General features: G+C 30.2%; 1 long non-coding RNA gene across 1 annotated transcript; it reads right to left on the bottom strand.

Moving 5' to 3' along the window:
- Positions 1 to 17,292: 17,292 nt before the first annotated feature.
- On the bottom strand, positions 17,293 to 20,539 carry LOC129959004 (uncharacterized). The gene is made up of 4 exons (XR_008783371.1): positions 20,377 to 20,539; positions 18,831 to 19,446; positions 18,572 to 18,726; positions 17,293 to 17,633 (listed from the first exon to the last, which is right to left on the bottom strand). It is a non-coding gene; the product is annotated as an uncharacterized LOC129959004 (long non-coding RNA).
- Between the last annotated feature and the right edge of the window lie 1,851 nt (positions 20,540 to 22,390).

Genomic DNA, 22,390 nt, shown 5'->3' with positions numbered 1-22,390 from the left:
TGAATATTTGAATGGATGTTTGAATTCCGTCAGAAAATTAAAAATATTATTACAGAATATATATCAAATTAAATACATAAAAGTTATTAAAAATAAAGAAAAAAGCTGTACAGAAGAAAAGTTAATATCATTTAAAAGGTGATTTTTTAAAAAGAATTTTAAGATAATGCAAAAATCATTTTTCTGATATAATAGTTTTGAAAAATATGAACATCGATCTCCATAGAAAAGTCATAACGATTACCCATTTGACGAGCCCTAATAAACCTTCTGTTTGATGTCTGTTTCCATCATATTGTTCTTTAACATTTTCTTTCCTCTGAATGAATGGACTTTTTGGTGACAAGGAAAGCTCCCTCCCGAACATTTCTAATAATATTTTGCGGTTTCATTACTCTGCTAAGCGAACCATTCGATGAAATGCAGCTGAAAAACACGTTCAATGAAGCAGTTTGAAATTTGTGTGGCAACTTGCTTACAGTTCACTATTGCTATTTGATAATAAGTAATACAAAAGTTTTCTGAGCCAAATATAATATCGTTTTATGTATACAGATTTTCGGAAAAAAATGTACAGCTTAATGAAACCTGAATGGCATGTATTTTTATTCACTAAAGACATAAATCCCTTTCTAATCTCATAATATTTTAATTAAAAAAAATGATAACATTTGCAAATTTCTTTTCCTGTTGCCTTAACTGATTCTAACTCATTTCTATAAATTATCTGATTTCATAATACTATTTCTTGATGATCACCAAAACCAAAAATATAAAATAACAAAAATACCAATCCAAATAAAGTAAGAAATAAAGTACGCAATTATATTTCTTTAGAAATAGTTACAAAACGAAACGTTACCTTGCAACATTAAACGATATTATTACTGAATTAGCACCAAAATTTTTTATTGTTTTGGATTACTACTACGGATATTCAATCCACTCGTACCATAATCATTCAAAATATTAGAAAATAATAATTTATAATAGATTATTTTTGCAAATCTTTCGGGGCAGAAATGCTCGATTTTAGCACAGAACTTTAATGGTATGGAATTTGTGCTGGTTCAATTATATATATATATATATATATATATATATATATATATATATATATATATATATATATATATATATATATATATATATATATATATAGTACATTCCCGATTATCCGTGGAATTGGGTGGCGCGGCCGCCGGATAATCCGAAAAAAGCTAGAAACGGGTATAGCAAAAGAGAAAACAGTCATTCCAACTTTGAAAAATCGTTTTATGTACAATAAAACGTAAAATAAACAGCAGGAAATGTTTAACTAACGCTTAATATTTTAGTATATCACTCAAAATTAACCTAAAATGCATTTTGTTAATGAAAACCGAAAAGTGCTTTGTACTTACGGGAGGCGTCAAGGATACCCAGAAAAATTAATACATATGTACTGTTTTAATATTGTAATGAATTGTTTTAATACTGTATGTACTGTAATGTAATTACAAAAGCATAACTGTAAAACTACACCTTTTTGAAGAAATCAGTCATTTGTTTTTGCATCTTATGTTTGCTTGAGGGGAAGGTTCCGAGAAGGCCTGGGATATTTTTGTCATAAATAAGCACGATGTTAGCAAATTTAACGTTTCGCTCAGTTTTGTGAACATTTTTATTTTCTTTGCTTTACGCTTGTAAAAAAAAAAAAAAAAAAAAAAATTGTGCGGCAGGCGCGGATAATCGGGAGTCTACTGTACATATAAAACATTTGTTAAATAGAGCCAAAATATAAAAAATGAAACTCAAGCATAACTTATGAACCTAATTTATCCAGACAACATTCGAATTAATAGGATTATTTTCCTTTCTGGAGTTTCAAGGACTGACAAGTTTCCCAAATTTATGTCAGATTTCAAGGACTTTAAGAAAAGATAAAAACGTAAATTTTAAACACACATTTTCTTCTTACTGCTTTCAGCCCTAAGCAGATAACTTTTAGCTCTCTTTCTTTTTTTTCGTAAGAACTATGAAATAGTACACGATTTTAAATGCAGTGTATTAGGCCCCACATCAAAATTTTGTGACCCAGTACGAATACCCACTTCGTTTTGATTAGATAGCATATTCCGTGAATAATTTATTTCTTGCGAAGTATTTATTCTGACATCTACATTTAACACGCCATTAATACCTATCATTTCACCATTTCTTTGGCGGAATCTACTTTCTGATACAATTCAGTTTTATCTTCATTTTTGACACCCCGTGGAATGCTTTCCTCGTTCAAAGTTCCCGTAAATTTGTTTGCGATTAAGAAATCGCCTAATTTTTCACTTTGTGTATTTCCAGTTATTAAAACTTTCAACAACACAGCAAGTTCTGCAGTATTCCACATTTTGAATCATTTCGGATTCTGCGTTAGCTACACAATTAAATGTCTCAGAGGCATTGTCGAAAATAACTATTTCACCAATAGTCAGTTTGACTTCATTTCCTAAATCAATTAATAGGCTTTTTGTTAATTCATTTCCAATATATCTCTGATTATCACAATAAAACAGTTTGTTTATAAAGCTTAATAGCTTAACTTTTCCATTCTTCTGCTTCCTCTTGTACCTCTATAATTATATAGATAAGAAGTTATTATTTTTCCTCTCCAAAGTTATAGCTAGAAAAAATATCTCACAATTTCATATTAGCATGTCCCATCAGCATGTCTGATCAAGTCACATCTTTTGTAAATAAATAAGACATTATGAAATAAGAATGTGACAGGAGTATTTCCTAAAAACATTTTCAATAAATGAGGTAATATTCTGATTCCATTTCATTCAATATATTTAAATAAATATAAAACCATATAGAATATAAATTGTGAAAATATCCTTTACAAGAAATTACCCTAATTTAATGACAGAAATCTCTACCTAAAACTCTCAATTACAATAACGTCACAATAAGACATACCTTATTGGACAAAGGACAGGAGTTATTAAGGATCACAATCATGAAGACCTCCTCCATTGATGTCTCTCAAAGGATGCCTTCTATAGTTATAGTGATGCAAAGTAAGATCAGCTGCATAAAGATGTGAACCTCTTTCCGAAGCACAAAAATAGGAGCTGAACACATGAAATCGCAGGACTTCGGGTACGCAGGAGCACGAGGACTAAAACACCGGTCTTTCAAAGCACTTATGATAGTACTTTTTTTTCTGCCTAGTTTATCTACAATCAATAAGAAATGACCACTCACGCTTTGAGAATCAATTGTAGTTTAGAAAAGAAACGGCAACAAAACAATAAAAGAACTTCCTGCTAAAAAAAAGCCTAATTTAGGTTTTAGAAACTAAAATATTAATTTTTTACGCCCAAGTTTTGCAATCTAAGAACAATTCTCCATCAATCAAGTATAGAACCTTCAAACAATTCATAACAGTTAATTAATCCCTAAACATTCATCATTGCCACCAGTTGTAGCTACAGAGTATTCAAGTAGAGGGGAAAACACACCATTTACACGCTCAACTATACAATCTAGGGTAAATATTTATATACTGAAATGTTTAAGGGTGTTATTTACAGATATGGGTTTACCATATTCAGAAATTTGATTGCGTATGATGTCTAGCTACTGATGTACCTGCTGAACATAAGTCCGATCAAATTTTCTGCCAGAATCAAATCGAAATATCGAGGTCTAGTCAGAATTACCGAAAAGGAAGAATGTCAGAAATATTTCTATCATCTCCGCGCAACTTCTCAGTTTGTCATCAATCGCATCTGGTCATTTGACAGCCAGCCTCTACTTATATGGCTGCAGAATATAGAAAAACATCTGGAGAAGTAATCAACTTGTTTTTGTCACCTATGACGCTGTTTCCGCCCCAACAGAGCACATAGTAATCTTAAATTAATAATGCATAAGTATTGATGGAATTTGTCCCTGTATAAATAATTAAATACTAAATGTAATATGATTCTTCCTAAACATATGCATTCAAAGATGTATGAGAGCATGTGAATGTAGATGAGTGAGTCAGTATGAACGGCTGAATGTGTGCATAAATGATCATGAATAGTCATGCTGAGTGGGAATGTATATGATGCATGTAAGTGAATATGTTAGTTGATTTATTTAAGTATAAAATTGAACAATTTTTCAGGAAAGAAGTATATTTTTCTTCTTTAATCTATAATATAACGCAGAAAAACAAAACACTTTTCATGCTGGTGAACTTTCATAGAGCAAAATTTTCCCAAATATTTATTATCATTTAATTCAGAATCATTCATTTTTTTTTTTCCATATGAGACACGGAGGTAAAATTTGTTCAAAATAATTATCTATCATAAACTATATAAACTTTTTTTCTCACGTTGTTGAAAATCTTTCTTTAGTTTATCTTTTTCCTTTTTTTTTAATGAAATAAACGAAACTTAGAAAAGTTTATAATCATAGAACGATGCCTCTACTGATCATTTTACAGAAGAATCATTTCTTATTATAAATAAGAAAACAAAATTTAAAAAACGAATAATAAATATTTATTAACAAAATAAAACATTAAATATTATAAAATATTTAAGAACTACATTTCGGAAATAATTATTATTACTGCAAACACTTTAAAAAATTCAAAAACCGTCAACAGATGGCAGCATGAGTGGTGTTTTATCTTTTTCTCCCCCCCCCTTCTTTTTTTCTTTCTTTTTTTTATATTTGTAATGCACAGGTTGACCCTCAAATAATTTTCCCCGTTTAGAGACATCTGCAGCAAAAAACAATTAACGGAATGAAACCAAATTTCATTTTTTTTTTCCATATTCATTTTTTTTTTCATATTCATTTCATTTTTTTCTTCTTTATTTCTCTCCAAAGAATACATAAAAGACAGAAAGTGGGATAAAACCCCCATGGTACAAATTTATTGAAAACTAGGAAGGATAATAATATTGTTTCCAAAAGAACTCTGCTTCAGAAAAGGCCATCCTGCTTAAAGGGACAGTGTTAGCGACTAGATGGTCTCAGTATAAAATCGGAAGTCCCCGGTGAAGTTAATCCTTATGGACTTTAACCTTTTGCACTCGGATGGTGCCTCTCAGGCACCACTCAAAATAGTGCATCATTTTGACATTTTATTTATTTATTTTTCAATTTTGATTGTTAAAAATACCAACAGAATAGTAAGAAGGTGTAAATTAATTTTTCAGAGAAATTCGACTTGAAACAATTATATATATTTTTATTTTTCGGAGCATTAAACAAGCCCTTGTATTAGGAGAATAATTTTGCATCGAATTACTTTTCCGAGGGCAAAGGGTTCATCTCCAAGCTTGAAGTCGCAAGTTCGAAACTATATGATGTATGAAAAACCACTCCGAAGGATACCAAGTCGCTTTTACCATCGGGAATTTTGGTTAGTCAGTTTCTGTTTTGGTTTTATTAAAAGTTCAATTTCGTTTCAAATTTGCTTTAGATATAAATCAATAAATAAAGAAAGAAAAACGGGAAGGGGTATTTTAAAGAATCCGGGCTTATGTAACAAATAACAGAAACAGGTTAGAATATGTCGATAAAAGGCGATAAATTAAAATCACGTAGCAAAATAAAACTTTTTCACTATATTTAAATACATAGAAATCTAAGAAAGGAGCGATTATGCTTTCATCTATCATTCTGGTGTTTAAAACACAACACAAATGTTTCTTTATACAAGTAATTTTAGTAGTTTTTATAAATACTTTTAAAGTAATTTCGAAGTATTAAAACAATTGGGGGGGGGAAATATTTTTCAAAACTGCTGGGCCAATTAAACTGCGAATTTATTTAAACTCCAAATTATTTGCCACATATTTGAATATAGGCATTTTGATCCATATAAGGACGAAAGGCACATCTAAACTGATTAAAGTGTTACAAAGGATTTTTTATCAATATATTCCTAATCTAACTTCAATAATATTTAAATATCTCGAATTCAGTAATTCGATACTCGAGTCTGAGTCGTCATTCCAGCGCAAGAAATTAATCGTGCTACAATTTGTTTTGAAAATCATCCTCTCTTGTGCTTTTTTTTTACTTTACGTCGTTTTTCAAAACGTTACCGCGCACAGATGTTTTAAGTAAATAAAACGAACATGAAGGTTTCAATCTCCATGACTCTCGAGGACGTGTGGCCTGTGGGAGTGAGCGGCACGCATGTTCGGAACTTTTTGAAAGTCTTCAGTTCGAATTTTAAAGAAAAATAATTATTAGAATTTTATATGTTTTTCTTTTCCTTGCATAATTTTTTAAATTATGCTTTATTCTCATTCAAAAGTTAGAACAAAAAATAATGCTGATAATACTTCCAAAAAAAAAAAAATTATCACAAAATATCACTAGAATTTACCGCAGTTTTTTTTATTCCACACATTGCGCATGTGCAGAAATGGCCCCTGTTTATAGCATTGCACCTTTAAACCAGAAATTCATCGTGTTTCAACTATAATTGTTTGAACGAACTTAAGACCTACATCTCCGTAAGGTTCGAATTATGCTTCGCATGTTGGATTGCGTAACATACCAATTCCGAAATTTTTGTAGGTCTTCGGCTCGAATCTGGTGAAGAAGAATAGTTTTATATATTTTCCCTTCTTTTTTAATTTTTTAATATAATACTTTATTCTGATTCCAAGGTTACTACGAATTATTCTGCTGGTAATACTTCAAAAAATAAATTCTTATATCAAAATATCAATACAATGAACACATTTCTTAAATTCCAGACCTTGCGCATGCGCACAGATTGCCCCCTTTCATAGCATTGTCCTTTTAGACTAGAAACCCATTATATTTTAAACAATAACTGTTTAAACGAGCTTCAAACTGAACATCTAAGCTAGTCTCGTTGAATGTGTGGCTTGTTGGATTGAGTGACAAGTCTGACGGGCATTTTGCAGGGCTTCGACTCGAATCTGAGAACCGATGAATAGTTTTATATATTTTTTTCTTCTTTTCTAATTTTTTTTTTGTGTGTTATTGTTCTTCAATCTAATTCTAAGGTTACTGCGAATTATTCTATTGGCAATATTTGCAAGAAAAAATTTTATTTCAAAATAATAATTCAATTAACAGAGTTTTTTTAATTCCACACCTTCCGCGTGCCCAGAAATAGCCCCTATTCATAGCATTGGCTTTCAGTCTATAAATCGTATTTGAAACAATAATATTTTAAACTTGAAAGCCTACATCTAAATGAGGTCTCTCAAAGGATGTGTATAGCTTATTGGATTGGGTGACTAGCTCTTACCGGGCTTTTTGCAGGGCTTCGGTTCGAATCTGGAAGTTTTTTATAATAGTTTTACATATTTTCGTCTTGAATTTTTTTTTAATATTATACTTTCTTTGAATTCTGGTTACTATGAATTATTCTGTTGGAAATACATTCAAAAATAAATTTTTATCTCATATATCCATACAATTAATACAGTTTTTTAACTCCACACGCTGTGCATGTGCAGAAATGACCCCTATTCATGGCATTGTGCTTTCAGACCAAAAACACATCGTACTTCAAACAATAATTTTGTAAACGAACTTGAAAGTTTATATCTTCTCGAGTCTCGAGGAATGTGTGGCCTATTGGTTTGAGTGACATACCTCTTTCAAGCATTTTGGCGGTTTTCAGTTCTAATCTGGGAGTCGATGAATTAGTTTTATACATTTTTTCTTGTTATTTAATTTTTATTATACTTCATTCTAATTCAAAGGTTACCACGAATTATTCTGCTGGTCTTAATTCCAATATTAAATTTTTTTTCTTAAAATATCAATACAATTAACACAATTTTATAATTCCACAGCTCGCGCATGCGCAGAATTGTGTCCTACTTCAGACTGTGTGCTTTCAGACCAGAAACACATCCTACTTCAAACAGTAATTGTAAACGAACTTGAACTCTTACATCTCTCCGAGTCTCGAAGGATTGTGTGGCCTTTTGGATTGAGTGACAAGACTGTATCGAACTATTTGCAGGTCTTCGGTTTGAATTTTAGAGCCGATGAATACTTTTATAAATTTTTCTACTCTTAATTTTTTTTTAATATCATACTTTTTTCGAATTCTAAGGTTATTACGAATTATTCTGTCGTTACAAAATAAGTTTTTATCTCAAATTATCAATACAAATTTTTTTAATTCCACATCTTATACAAAAGCAGAAATGGCACCTTTCATGACATTGTGTTTTCAGGCTAGAAACCCATCGTTAAATTTCTAATACTTTCTTGATTCACGATTAGCTAGGTTTGGTTTTGTGGCACAAGAACCAAATATGATCTATGATTAACTCTGAATATCTCCCAAATATGCTTCACAAAAATTCCATACCCAAAAATGCAACACTTCTTCCCATTATAGGAAATTTTATTTACTATTAATTTACAAATTTACTTCATATTGCATTAGTTTGATGCCTCATTATAAACGCTAGTGTAAGCAAATATTCAATAGATAACAATTAACAAGCACAAGTTAATAATTTCAAATATTTTCTTCAAATTTCTAATATGTTGTTGATTTATGATTAGCTTGGTTTGGTTTTATGACACAAGAACCAAAATTGATCTATGATTAACTCTGACTGTTTCACAAAAATTCCATACACAAAAATGCAACACTTCTTTCAATTTTACGATATTCCTTATGTTTACTATTAACTTACAAAGTTTCTTCATGTTGAAGAAACCTTATATCTCATTATAAATGTTAGTGTTAGCTAATGTCTAACTGACAACATTTTACAAGCACAAATTAATAATTTCCTTCAAATTTCTAATATTTCCTTGATTTATGAATATTTTGGTTTGGTTTAATGTCACAAGAACCAAATTCGATCTATGATTAACTTTGATTATTTCACAAAAATTCAATACCAAAAATGTAACACTAAATTGTATAAAATTTCTTTAGACAAATATTTAAAAAAAAATTATCATTTCCGTCTTTTTATTTTTTGAAAATAGGAAAAACAACTACTCAAAACCATTTATTTATAAAGACCTTCATTAAATAATATTCTACAAATACAAAGTAAAATAATCATTATAATTTACCTGAAACTGGCTCATAACTTTCAAGAATAAATAATATTGTCACAAAGTCATTTATAAACAAAATTTATCACAATTTTATTTACAATATTTGTAATACTTTAAGAATTTGAAATTTCTACAAATCCACACACATTTATATAAATATTATATATGCATAACTGAATGATCTGCTACATACAAGGAATTATATATAAATATTTCATTAGGTTCACTTTTCCTTTTTGATCAGATTTGATGAACCTAGAACACTATTATAATAATGATTGTACTTTTAAAAGAAGTGAAAGCTCAAATAAAATATTTATTGACAATTGGAGATTATGTAATTAACCCTGTCACTTCTAGCGGGTGGTTTGGGGCGCTCCGGAAATTTTCCTTTAACGTCCAAGTGGCTCGGTTTCGGGCTCCTGATTTTATTATAGGGGAGGTGGGTATTAAAATCTGCTACTGTTGTAAGCACACCAGAAAGTCCACTAAATGGGTTGATTGCACATATTTTGTGTTTTGATTCTGTTCTGTTGTTTCTATTTCTAGTGTTTTGATTTGTAGTTTCTATTTCCACATGTTGTTATCGCAAAATTGGAAAGATTTTATAACTATTTATAAAAGAAATTTTCCGCTGTAGTTCTCTGTTAACGATAAATGCTATATAAGGTTACCGACACATTGTTTATTTTTCGGATAAGCATCAGAAGTTTTTTCAGTATTAAGACTATTGAAATGATACAAAGACAAACTATTGCATTGACACTGCGGCGAATCACATTGCAATTTTTTCACAAAATGGGTAACAACTCTTGTTACTGTAGAGAAAAGTCGTTTTATATTCCCAGCATTTTATTCTATCATCAAAGGACAGTCGGAATTTTTGATGCCGATTACAAACAAAGGCTTTCAAATAGCATTAAAAGATCCCAAAAAGATTGGGAGTTTTTTCCCTCCTTCATAGAGTGAGATAAGTTATATAAATGCCGAGTTTCTTGTACGAATGCTATTCTGAAAATTTCTCTTCAGTTGTGAATTTCTACTCTTTATTTTACGTACTGTGAATCGGTTTTTGTATTATCAGGGAATTTATTATTTAAAGGCTTATTATTTCTTCATTATGAGTAAAAGTAAACTTGAATTCACTGACGAAGAAATAAAAACAATTTTACTCTACTGATGAAAGCTACAGTTATCTGTCAAGCGAAGATGATGGTTGGTCAAAAAATGTTTTAGCTGATCGTTTGAAACCTTTTCTCAAGTTTCATTTATTTTTCTTATTTCATTGTAAAATGAAGTTTTAAAACCATCTTGTCTATTTTCTGAATTACTTCAATGTACAAAAAATTAAGAAGTAATATATGGCATACTGTCTACGATTGACAAACGATTGTTTTAATAACATTTTAACAGTTTAATAACTACAAGATAAAAAATAAGGAAATTTTTTTTGTAGACATTTGACCCAATTTTTATTTCAATGATCGAAAAATGATTTACTAAAAATTAATGCGTAAATTTGTGGAAACTTAATTCGGAACTTTCGTCAAAAATTCATTTTATTTCATTTTAATAAGATCTTGTCTTAATAATACTATAGAAAACTTAAAATAACATTTTAAAATTAGAAATTCAGCTTGAAAAGTTTAGCATGATGGTTTATACTAAAAAAGTAATATTTATGATGAATTAAAGTAAAATGTTCAGGCTGAAAACAATGTATTTTCAAAATATAGTTCGCTAAGTAATTTTTTTTCCCGGATTTTATTGAACAACTTTTTGTACTGAATTGCATTGGCATCTATATTATGTAAAATATATCGTAATTGCATTGATCTATACACTATGTCTGTCATATATTACTATGTAAAGTTAATTACGTATTATTTAATTTTGACATATGATGTATAAATTTTGCATATGACGTATTATTTAATTTTAACAAAAAAATTGAATTAATATTCTCAAAGTTTATTGAAAATTAGATGAAAAATAAAGAGATTTTTGAAATGGATATTAATGCCAGTTTTTATTTTGATAAGTGGTTTGCAAATCTAAAATAAAAAACTTTATAATAAAATTTAAAAAATTTCTAAAATAAATTTTAAATATTTGGTAATAATAAATACCCCAAAAAGTCGTTGAAGGAAACACTTCACACTAAAAACTGTCAATGCATTAAGCCGTGTTCCAACCACCGTGAATCTTCACACAGGGCACACTTTCCTCCTTGACCCTCTCTTATGGTATTTGAGCTTGTCCAGTTTACCGACAGTATGTAAACTGGACTGGAGTGGTGTGGAAGTTTGGAGAGGGGGTGCCGGTTCAGGTGCCATCATCGCTATCTGACCGTGGTTCAAAATTACGATGTCCGTCTCAAATAGCCCTAGTGTCCCTTTGAAGCGGGACGTTAATATAACTGAAATAAACTATACCTACAAATGGTTTTCCCTAGATTTGAATTTGGAGGAAACTAAACAAAAAGCAACCAAAGAATTTTTTACTTAAATATTAAATTGCCATTTGTAACTTACTGCATTTAGATTGTTTCTACTAATTAAAAAATGTCTGATATCATTCTCACTAATTTAAGTCATCAGACGTTAAATGAATGTACGAAATGGAAGTACTCGGCTCTAAAAGGAAAGTGCCCGGTTTGAACAACGATGACACTTTTGGAAAAAGACAATCTCTTTCACACTGGCAGTTCTGATTCTGGCAGAAAACAAAAATAGAATTGTAGCCCCAGAATTCAATAATTAATGTAAATGATTACTACTCAAAATAAATCCCTTTCAGTTAAACAAAAGACTAATCAACTTTTTGTTTTTACGTTAATATCTTAAAAGAAAATAGACGCCTTCCGTGACAGCCGTTCACGCACCAAACGTTTGGCTTAATTTAGCTGTATTAACGTCCAGTTTTAAAGCAACACTAAGGCTATTTTGGCACAGACTTCGCAATTTTGAGCCACTGTCAGATGGCGAGAACGTCACCTTAGCTGGTACCCCCTTTCCAAGCTTCTATACAACACCAGCGGGAGGACGTTTGGTTCCGACGGATTTAACGTGCATCAGACCCGCTTACATGGCGGTTCTTCGACAGAATCGGGTCTGGAACCTAAAACCCGTCAGTTCCAATGTCGAGACCTTACCACAGGGCCACCGCAGCCAAGCATGGAAGGTGTTAAAGGTTCAAGATCATTTTCATCAGACACATGAATCCATAACTGCCGAACACGAAGAGATTGCCAATCACACTGCAATGATATGCAATTTTAGGAATGAATTGCGCCCACGTTTAAGTTCCCTTTTCAAATAAAGGTACTTGAGTAAAGAGTAGAATTTTATCAATGTAATGCGCATTATCCCTTAAGTGGACGGAGTATCATACAGAGAGTGGACAGAGTGCTCCCACGCATCATACAAATAATAATTTAGACATGTCAATTTTATTTTACCATAACAAGTCAACAGCATTTTCAAGCATTCCTGCACAATAAACAGAGCATATCAGTTTATTAACTATACATGCATTCGAAGTGGTGCAATTATTTGTCGAATAAAACATTAATCGGTCAGGTTTATCAAGTTGAAACTGACATAATCGGTGGGCTGCGTTCTAGTTTTATTATTCGATAACTTTCGAAATTTGAGTAGTTGGGAAAAGAAGCATTACTGATAACTTATCTAGAGACGACTTTTCATGTGAAACAGAAACTGGCGAAATCGAACCAGTGGTTCACGCTGAACATTTACGCAAAATTACACTTACGACATATAATCACGATTGATAACCATCTGGATGCTCTTCGATTTCCTCCGTGATCTTTTTAATTAACAGTAATATTTTTGAAGCATGTTGGTTTATAAAATAAATTCTGTTGATATTTTTCAATATTTGCTGTATAAATCTCCAACACTCAGAAATCCAAAGGGTAAATTTATTTCACGACGACATTTTATGGCTGTTTAAATGTGAATATAAATTTGGAGATCGCCTTTCGATTCCTGGTTAAAGTCTGGAATTTCCCTTCTTAAAGTAAAATACCATGATATTTTTTTTGATAAATATTTAAATATATTGAATATTTTGATTAAGATTTAAATACATTATAAAATTTGCTAATAAAGAGTAGAATACTTTCAAATAGTAAATTTGCCAAATTCGCAGCTCAGAGAAGCGAGTCGAATTTTTATTGCAGAATTCTAATCACACAATATACAAGTCGATGAAAAATAGTATAAAAATCAACGAAGCCAGTAAAAATACGATTTTAAATCAGAAATGGCAATACATCTGTATATATTTAATTAAAGGTTTTAATAAAGTAAAAAAATGTTAACTTATTTTTAGATAAATTTTAAAGTGGAAAAAAAGGAATAATAGTGCAACGAAATTTCAACTTAAACTGTATAATTCACATCCAATTCATTCAAAAATTTAAAAAAGAGTAATTTTTTTCTTAAGTAGAGTCTCAAAAATTCTCATTTGCGATCACGAAGTACAGAAAGAAAAAGGTAAAATAGTGAATAATTATAAGCTTTGAATTCGAATTGGCGATTTTAAAATTTAATAAAGAGAAATTTCAAAAATGATAAAGAATTTTGATAAATAAAAATTATAATTCCCTTTAATTTTACTGCATTTCTAGAGCATGAACAGTTTAGCTAATTTCTCATACATATACTATCATTAGAACAGCGAAATGAATCAACACTAATTTTTCATGTTTATACTCGGGCAATAACTAGCAAATAAATTCTGGTGATATTTAGATTATCTAAAATGTTTTAGGTAAAGATTGATTTACATTTAAGCTGAATTGGCTATTGATTTATATTTAAGCTGGAAGAAAAATGATTTTAAGTGAAGGATAGAAATTAGTAATTCATCTTAAGAACTTTCACTTATTTTATATCAATTCAATAGTTCTCAGACGATGTAGATGTATGTACCATCTTAAATTTAAACTACAGATGTTAAATATTTTCTAGAAACTACATTGTTAACTACCAAATATCTGAAGAAAATATTTGGTAATTAAATAAAAAACTAAATTAGAAATACAAATTTGCAAATTTGATATACAAAAACAGACGGTTTACAAGATTGTTACAATATAAAAAGTAGAATACGACTGCATTTGAAATAAGAGTTCATAACATGCATCAAAGTAAATTGGGTTTTGCAATTTTATGTAAAATGCTTAACAAGAATTCATAAAGTTCATTAACAAGAATTCGTTCAAAGAATTGAAAATAAACCGACTCTTCAGTTCCGAATTCTATTAATGAATTCTTAAGAGTTGTATACATTTAAATCAATTACTGCATAATAACAGAATTTTAATTATAATTTCAATGCGATTGTTTTCGATTGTATAATACAATTCAGAATGAAAAATATTAAATACAATATTTAATTTTCAAAGAAGATGTTTTTCCAATTTTAATACCCAAGAATTCTGAATAATCAGCTACTAAAAAGGTCTCATTTTCATTATTGAAAAAGAAAATTAAGAAGCCATCAACACTAGATTATTGCAACATTCACCATTTTTCTTAAAACGTTGTATTTTTATTCACAAAAACCTATTTCCCGAATAATGAAGCTTCCCAATTGCGATCGGGGAGGAATATAGAAATTTTTTTGCCTTTCAATTCGAATGAAAATAAATCTCATTTAAAGACATTGAAATTTCCATGAAAAACAATGTTAAAAAGAACCAGAGCAAAACTGCAATTCACCTAATTCTATATTTCTAAAGCATGACCAGCTTTCGAATCTGTCATTCTTCTCAATTAACGAAGAAATTCTAAGAAATTTTTTATTTTTTTTATTAGGGAAAGGATTTTAGATAAAGGATATAAACAAATAACTATTCATTCATCTTATGCATTTCTACTTTTCATTTGAATCAATTCAATATTCTTGTAGCGACTTGTATGTACGCACCGTCGTAAACCAACAAATTCGTAAACTGAATTTATAATTTCCCTGAGACGTCTCCCATCGAATAATTTCTGTCAGAGTAGTAAATAATATTCAGAGATTAAATACAAAATGAATTCAAAGTACATAAAATTTTATTTGCATGTTTGATATACGAGTACAGGTCATTTACAAGATTACTACAACATAAAAAAAAAACGCAATATAAATACATGAAGAATCTAGTACAGGTATCAAAACAGCAAAGGCCAAATAAAAAATAAATTGGCTTAAGAGTTCAGTTTCATAAGTAAAGCATTCGTTTAACATTAAATGAACATACTTTAGTTGGAACATTTTATGCAGCATCAATTGCTATAACTAGGGGGAAAAAAACGCAATTATATAAGTTAATGCTTTTGGCAGAATTTCAATTGAAAATTCATTATGAAAATTTTATTTCAATACTTAATGTAATGCAGAATATGCGAAAGTTTAATATTCTATTAAATTAAAAGAATTTTTTGGGCACATTTATTACTGAAAAGCCGATAGTTCAGAACCCTAGACTTTCTCATGTTATTGGAAAAAGAAAAAGCGATCCGCCCTACATTTAGATTTAACATTCATCGCATCCATTCACTTTTTCCTTCAACAAAAGAGACCTATTCGAGTAGAATTTTATGCATATTATTTTATACTAATCATTAAAGAGCATCGTATTTTCTCTAAAAGCATATTGATCACCGTGATGATCAGGCACGATGATCAAATGCTTTCTGAGAATCAAAAGATATTTTGATTGGCTGGCCGGCCGAGCCAATCAAAGTATGCTTTATCCGTGAATGCAAACTTACATAAAATTAAAAGCCGAAGTAGCGAGTTAATTAGAATTTTAAAATTTGCCAATAATCTTAAATTTAAAATAGTAATAGTTACAGTAGCAAATAAAATTTTAATTAAAAAATAAGTTCAAATGGATGCAACGAACAGATTTAATATATCTACACAGACTACGGTAAAAAAATCTGAAGTATTAATGCCAATGGTTATTAATTTAAAATCTCCTTTTCTAAATTTTGATTCAGAAACAATTCATGCAATGCATTACGAAATTCGCATATTAAAAGGTAATGAAAAGAAGCTGAAAGTTTATTTTATAATTTTAGAATATTTATAGTTTCAGAAGTATAATCAAATTTATAATATAACCATAAAATCTCAAAATGAGGAGCTGTTTTATGTGCATAAATACACGACCTGCGATTAATATTTATTGAAAATATTTTCGAAATTTCATACAATATAAGACAAACATGCATGCTAACTGTACGTTTTGATTTATCTTCCATACACAGACATTTTTCTTGACAAGAGTTACTATTCGTATATTTTAAATTAGTCGAACATGCATATGACAGTTATTACAGCAAATTTCATAACTTGCCGAGTTTACTTTAGACCAAAATTCCGTTTTAAATTTAGATATTTTGGGAAAACATAACTGAAATTAAGCATAAAATATTTTGGAAAATTAACAAATATTTGAAAGGCGAATATCAGGATTATGAAATGCAAAATTCCTTAATATATTAAGAATCGTATACATATGGTCATAAGAACATATTGAATTATTTGATAACTCATTTTATAATCAAAGCGAGTTCTAAATGAACAAGATCATGAAATTGTTTTCACAAGCATTGGCATTCAGTACAAAATGATACCAAAAGACTAATTGAGAAATATGTAGGTAAAGTGAAAAACGAGATTGGTTTACAAAAACATTTACATTTTTTAAATTTTGCTATGGTAATCGGATTAAAAATAATCTTAAATCATCTAATGGCGAAAAAAATTCATTTTCCACTCACAATGAAGTAATGCATTATGCAAATGAATTTTTTTTTTTTAAATTTCATAATAATTGCTATTCTTGTCTATATTGCTGGATCAATGAGAGCTCTGCTTGTCAACTTGTTGAGCTATAATAAGAGATTAATAACCATACAGAAATTTTAAAGCCAATTTTATCTGAAATGTAAACGAAACATCCAGTCTTGTTGGAAAGTTGATTTAGATTACTAGCAAAATTAAATACACTACCAAATTTTAAGTTATCAATATTAAAAACCATTTCATCAATGTAGATTGAGAAATAAGCCTTTTAAAAACAAAGATTAAAAAAAATCAAATATTACAATTGAAGGGAATGATCAATATTTTGAAGTTGGCATAAGAATAAGTTTCCAGACAATTTTGAAATAATGATTGAATTGCCAAACGCTTGTTTTGAATAAGATATTGCACACTTAAAGCTTTGCAAAGGTCGAAAAAATAAATATTCAGCATCTTGCTTTTAGAATAGAATAAAATATTTCAAAGATATATTGATATCCTCAAGTAATTTTGATTACATACATAATCGCATTTCGGCTGTGCAGACCATTTATGTATTCACTTTGACACAAACATAAATTTAGGCGAAGCCAAAATGAATTTTACAAACTCAACTGCATAAATTGGATCTCCATATTTTCCATTGAAAAGGCTCTGAATTGCAAGGTTGAAAGCTCCAAATGGTGTCTTGTGCCGTGATCACTTGGGTTAAAACATGTAGACATCTGAAAAGATTAAATCAAATTTTCGAGAATGCCATTAAATGCCAGAATATAATATCTTTAAATCCACTCCAATAATCTGAAGAAAAAATTGTTTAATTGCTATCGATAGAAACAGAATCTACATCTAGGATTTTTTCCCACCAACAGTTAGGATTAAGAAAATGTAACCAACCATTTTAATGCAATTTTAAAATAAGTATTTTTATTATTCCAGAATCTTCCGAGACACACGAGTGTTTCTTCTCTATGAAAGTTAGAAATGGCAAATGAATGCTTTAATAGCGTTCAATAGCCATTTAGATTTTAGAATGCGGTAGATTTTGCCAGGCTCTCGAAACTTTCACAGAACCGGTTAAAAGCGCCAAAAACGAACACATCCTTTCATAGGAGAAAATAAACAGGCTCGAGGTTGAGAAATGAGCACAATTTCTTTCATAGAGATTGCAAATGAATTTCCTAGATTGTAGTTTATATACTTGAAAATCAAACAAGTTCGCCTTACTAATTATTATATCCTGGTAACTGCTATTAATGAAGGATTAAGAATTTTAAATATCAACTGCAATGCGTTTGGTTTGGCCCCAAAAATAACTACAGCGGAGAGATGACAAAATTACGCAGAAACATTTTTTGTTTATCTTTCATAGGCACATGTCTGAAAAGGTTTCACCATACATTTCCCTATTGACAAGAAAGCATACATAGGCCAACTCTTTGGGCAATGAATTACTTCAACATCTACAGAAATTGATTTCCCCAATACAACACGAACGGTAATTCGGTTCTTATGTTTAGAGGCAGCTAAAACATCAACATTTCCATGAAACTATGGCTTATGTATTTTTTTGGGCCTTCGAAAGGCTTTCTAGACTGTCGAAATATAGTTTCCGAATATCATGCTATTCTGATAATTTTAGTATAATGAATCAAGAACTTACCATGAAAATGTGATACTTCAAATCATCTTAAGGAAAATGAAGAGTATTGATGTCTTGTGTTTGGAACCAAGAAAGCAGTATTACTGATGGTGACTGCACATTTATCCAAGAAAAATGCATCCATAATGGTCTTAAGCTGTCTGACCTATGAATATCTAATGAAATAAGAACTTTTTTTTATAGACGAATTATTTCATAATCAAAAGCGTTTGGATACAATTTTCAATTCTATTTGACGGTTATAATTCTTGCAACTTACCGATATCACTTCAGTACCATTTTTCCCGTCAATCCAGACATCTCCCATATTTAGAATTTGCGGCTGGAGTCGAAGGTATCCACTGCACAGATGAAGAGTGGTAATAAGCCGTCGTTCAATTAAATGGACTAATGTATTCTTTGTAAAATGCGCTGCTCCAATATCAATTGCAAGATATTCTGCCTCTTTCGATTCATAAGACGTTCCATCATGAGTAAACACAAAGAATTCCGTCAGAATACTTTCAGGTATAATTAAAGTAGTTTAAATTAATATTATCTCCAATGTTTTTGCTATAACTCTAAAAACTGAAATTCGCATTCGTTTTTTCTGTTCATCTCTTGAAAAAGCGTAAGTAGTAATGGCCGTGGTTTTCCCCCTTACCTCAGACTGAGAAATCAACGTAATTCAGACTCGTCACTTAGAAGCCATTTTCCTGGAATATGCAGGTATTAGACATTTTTTCTATTTCAACCCACTGTGCAGGTTATTTTTTAAATTCCGGTAACTTTTGTACAAAGTTGATACTTTAAGCTTAGCGAATTCGAATATGCGTTTGTTGAAATTCAATATTATCTGTTGTGCCGTGATCACTTGCTTCAAAACCTTTCAACATCTGAAAAGAAATTAATAGTAATTAAATATGAAATTATCAAGAATACTATAATATGCAAGAATATGCATTTTACATTTGCTCTCATCTACATCAAAAACTAAAATCTGATAATTTGCATGCAACTTCATTGACAGAAATTAAAAAGTTTCCCGTATTAATCAAGAACTCCCAAGGCTCACCTCTGTTAATTTTTTCTTTTAAAAAATTAAGTTATTAGCAGTATTTGAAATACATTTGTTAAACAATTAATCTAAGTATTTGGTCTTAAATACTTCCAAATCTTTTCCGACAGCTATAAGCGTATATAGGAAAATAAGTCTTGCATCTAATTTGTTAATTGCCGTTAAGTATAATTGCAGATTCTAATTAATAAGTTTATTCACTAAATTCTAGAAGTCTTTAAAGTGACCCACAAAATGATTAGTGGCAAATTATATGAAATTTCATTTAAAGGAACATTCTATTTTTATTTTGGACGGTTGAATTTCAAATTTTATGGAATGTTATATTTAGATATTTGAAAAATAGGAAAACGAATTTGAAACTCTTACCAAGAAGCATGTTTATTAACTGCAACTTAAAAAAAAATCAGTTTTTCGAACCTTTATAAGTATTAATACATTTATTCATTCTAGAAAGTAAGTTTCTCTTAGTTCAGGTACGTGTAAGAATCAATGATTTGCGAGTTCCTGGCCCTGTACTACTCAAGTGATGATATGCAAATAACTATCCTAGTATAACATTTATTTCAATACCGGTAGTTCTTACGTTGGAGATGGTTCAAAAGGTCACATTTTAATAAATGTTTCCCGGAAGTTTCACTTCTCTTTGCAGCTTCCAGAAAGCTTACTTTCGAGACGAACCGAATACAGCTGGTTTCCAAACGCCATGCCGCTTTGTTAGTTTTATCAATATAATTTGCAAACTTACTGTGTCCTTGAATTTCTTGTACTTTGATATCACCTTAAGAGAATACTTCCTCGTATGAAGCATTGGTGCAGATGGATAGTATTTACATGGAACTGAGAAAACAGTACTGGCGATTGACGTCGGGCCTTTGTCAAACAAAGCGGCATGGACACAGGGAAGTTGTCCACCCTATGAAAAACTAATGAAATGAAGTGCATTTTACAGCTCTAATTACCATTGATAAATTATTGTATCTAATTTTCATTTCGATACGACAATTATAAATAGCATAACTTACCGATATTACTTCTTTACGGAACCGAGAGAAAGTCCCCTGGCCATCCAGATGCCTGCTATCAACACAATTTTCCCCAAGAGATAAGAAGGCAGTCAATCGACATATGGGGAAAGGCGTTTCATTGCTCCAACAAACATCTGAAGAGTCTACAGAGAGCTGCTCTAATAACTACAATATTTGTTTCATTGATATTTTCGGTGAGGTTCCATTTCTTTTAAATGAGTGGAAAATCGGACGAATCCAAAACAAGCTTCCTGGTATGAGTGAGGCAGTTTAATGATCTCCAAGTTTATTTTAACCCCAGAAACTTATCAAATTAAATATTCATTCAGCATATTTTCGGAAACGGCACAAGAAAGCAATCGCTTTGGCTCTTTCCTCTATCATTAGACTATACTCGGTAAAATCCATATAATTATGGCACTTTCGTCACATGAAAGCCATTTGTGTAGAATATCCAAAGATTATTTCTTCCGTATTCAATCAAAACGCCAAAAGTTCAGATTTCAATGCGTCTAAGAAGCTTTCCTAAAGTTTAAAAATATACGAATGGGCAGCTAGCAGTTTAGCGTTTAGTTCAACGTCTTCCAAAACTTAAAAATTAAAGATTATCCCGCGCTTACTTTTTTAATAAAAAATTTGGTCTCGAATGGAGCAACCTCTTGCCTTAAAGTTGTACCGACATTTTTTAAGCTTTATGAAAAGGATAAGTTATTTTTTATGCATCAAAGGATAGAGAAATGCAATACGAAATTTGCCTAATTTCATATATATTCAAAATGGCTGCATTAAAAGACAATATCTCCAATTCTTAATTCGATTACAATTCTAAACCTTTTCCTTTCCCTGATCTAGCCGCTTACTTCCTTTCATTCAATTCAAAGAGGTAATTAGAATTCATCCGCATTTAATACACGAATGATATGGTTCCAACTTCTGTTTTCGAATTTTGCTATAGAACAAACTAAATTTCTAATTTCTGGACTTGTGGTTGTTCAAATAGACTGATACTTTATTCAGTAGAAATTATACTTTAATGCACCTCAAAAATATCTAATCTCTTAAGGATTAATTGATACGCGAGCACGAATTGAATGAATTTTTCCCGTACTAGGTGCAATGTTGTAAGGTTAACTAGGAGAATAAATTCATACAGAAAGAAAAGAAAGGCATCCATAATATTAGTGTTCACAATATATGTTGATTTTAATTTGAAGATTGAGGGGGGAGGGGAGGGGAGTGGTAAGGGTGGTTAGAAGAACGAAATGCTTCATTATTAAAGATTAAGTATACGAAATTAATACTGTCCAAGATGGCAAGAACTGCGAGCTAAAATTAAAAAAAAGGGCAGCTTTTAAAAGAGATGTAGAAATTTTGGAATAAATTAATTTTCAAGACACAAACAATTTTTTTATTGCCACTCAAATAAGTAAATGTAATTCGGAATAAAATATCTAAAGTTTACATAAGGCATTTCAAGGAATTACATTTTTTTTAACGAACCAATACATTTTTATATTGAGCTCAATCCTAAAGAAAACGCAGTAAACCAAAGACTCTGGAAATCAAATATCTAATTTCACCGCAATATGAATTCGAATATATTCTGTTAATATGTTATATATGGAATATATGTTATTCAAGTGCCATTTGTCGATATTTATACCATGAAGAATTTCAATTATTCATTAAAATCATAATGCGTTTTAATTGCCGATTTGAGCAGTTCTAATAAGA

Source organism: Argiope bruennichi, chromosome X1 (assembly GCF_947563725.1).
Source record: "Argiope bruennichi chromosome X1, qqArgBrue1.1, whole genome shotgun sequence".
NCBI classification, from domain to species: Eukaryota; Metazoa; Arthropoda; class Arachnida; order Araneae; family Araneidae; genus Argiope; species Argiope bruennichi.
This window is presented reverse-complemented; position numbering and strand designations above follow the sequence as displayed.